Raw genomic sequence first — 2,500 nt, forward strand, 5'->3', positions numbered from 1 at the left:
GAGTCATTATTCATAGTCTAGAATACCCTGTAATTTTGCATAATTCCGTTATCTGCAACATTATAAGGATTCTCACAATACCTTCTCCCCTGTTTTACACAACACTGCAAATTGTTATTTTTTTTTGTCACATATTTGATTACCTTTTGGTCGAAATTTTCTCTCTTAGGTCGCTTTCAAACCAAGATGGCACGCGCACGCGGCATGTCATGTGGCACGTCATTTAAAAGACGATCATTCGGAAATGCATGAAGCCACTCACACAGAAGTGGCGTGACACATCGCAATTGCCTCATGCAACCTTGGCGTAAAAGCGGCTGTTGGTTTGCGAAAGTTTTGCGAGTAAAATTTTTGAAGAACTTGACCTCCTGAATTGGCTGTCATACACACTAAAGGCATTAGTCATCATAACACGAACAACATGAGGGCAAAGCACATGCCTAATGAATGGGCAAAACAAGCTGGGATAAGATGCCAAAAACTGAATTAAATCCGAGGGCTTGAGCGGATTCCACACAAAGAAGTATGGTCAACAGGAAGCACCATGACCCGAAGTGGTGAAAACATCATGGGACAGAAAGTGACACCATGTGACACACCAACAAATGTGAGAAAAAAAGAGAGCAAAACAATACAAAGCTCCAATCAGTCACCCTATTGTTCATAGTGTACCAGCCTGCGAACAAAAAATATACAAAAAATCTATTTGGTGGCAGGTAAAAAAAAAGAAAAAAAGTCTGTGATAAAGACTGCATAATAAAAAATAATAATAATTTTAAAAATGGGACAGAGAAAAGTCCTGAAGCGAGTATCTTTCCCATGATACGAAATGATTAGGTGATAACATCAAAGGCGTGACCAATGAATGACCCGCTTATCGCAAATAAAAGGAACTTCAGTGATAGAATTTTGCAACTAGATTTCGGAGTAGCATCTAGTATCCACGTTAGCCCTCTGAAGTGATTTGGCGCTATATCTTGATTCAATAGTGGACACAGTGTTTATTAGGATTAGGATTAGAAGTTGAATAGGATTTGGGATGATTTCTAGATTTGTGTGGATATAAAATGGATTAGGTAATAGATTTGATTTATATGATTAAAAGAATATGAAGTCAGATTGGGAAATGTGAAATATTATACTGGAGAAGTATCAGAATTGATTCTAATATTTAACAGTGCAATAGATTATTTTAGGAGGTAAATTACTTTTAAGAAACCCTAGCTTAACGAAAGCATGTTGAAGATGATGGGATATTAATTTTCGATGTAGATCAAGGACAATATTGTGTGCGACCAATATGGTATAACCTCCAAGTATGTATTAATTAAGGATTTTCTTGAATAATTTTTTTTTTTTTTTTTTTTTTTTGCAGATTTAATCATTGTTGAATAACATCATTTAGTATTATACGTACTTAACTAAATATCTTATCTGTAATAAGATATTTTTCTGACTATTTTCTTGATATTTACTCTTTGATGGAGATAATCTTCAGTTTTGACTTGGCAATCGAGTAAGAACTTCCAATTATCATTCTAATGATATCTCAAAGTCATTGGCTTTGCAGTTTGGCTCTATAATATTTGATTGATAAATGAAGAATATTTTCCAAAGTTAGTCAACTCGCACTCATCTGAACTAAATAATTCAAGTTTGATGTTAAATCTGTGAGAGTAATATGACTTAGCTGGACTACGAAAATAATACCAGATGCTACGAACATAATCGATAACTACTGTTAGGAAAGGGCTACAGCAGATTTAATCAAGCCGCTTTTGAACTCGATCAACCCCATGCGGTGCCTGATCATCTAATCAAAATTTGAATATATCATGCAGTACATTCAGCATACAGCATACTATTTTTTCACGATAATCACAGAGACAAAATTCCAAAATTCTATTATATAAACATAATAACTTTTTTGTGATACCCTATTATCAAACGGTATTTATAACATGATACAAAGGGATAACATGATATAATGGATATAAAGGGAGAGGTTAGAGATTAGGTTTCGCCGGTGACATTATCCTCCCTAACAGGATTACTGACTCGCTGGAGAACAAGTCAGCTCGGGTGAAGCAGGATATATAGGGTTTGAAATCGAAGGAAATTTAGGAACGGAAATGCCAGGAAGGATATTGGAAAAGGTGGCCACATCCAGATATCAATAGCAGGAAATAGGGTATTTGAGAAAGAATAACTGATTAGGTGACGAATGATTAGAGAGAGTAGAAACAAAGAGCATTTGACTTGTGCGATATGAGAATTAATGCTAGATTTAGAAGGAAAGTTTTTACAAGATGGCAGTAAAGCTAAAATATTGCATTGGGGTTGAAACAGAATGGCCTTTCATGAAAACCACAGAAAAAAAATTATAAAATATATGGTTATGAAAATACTTCAGTAATGGGATAACTCATAAACGAGTGAATAAGAGAGACGATTAAATTTATATAAATATCAAAGTATTAGATAAAACCTAAATCGGTAT

Source organism: Penaeus vannamei, chromosome 9 (assembly GCF_042767895.1).
Source record: "Penaeus vannamei isolate JL-2024 chromosome 9, ASM4276789v1, whole genome shotgun sequence".
NCBI lineage: Eukaryota > Metazoa > Arthropoda > Malacostraca > Decapoda > Penaeidae > Penaeus > Penaeus vannamei.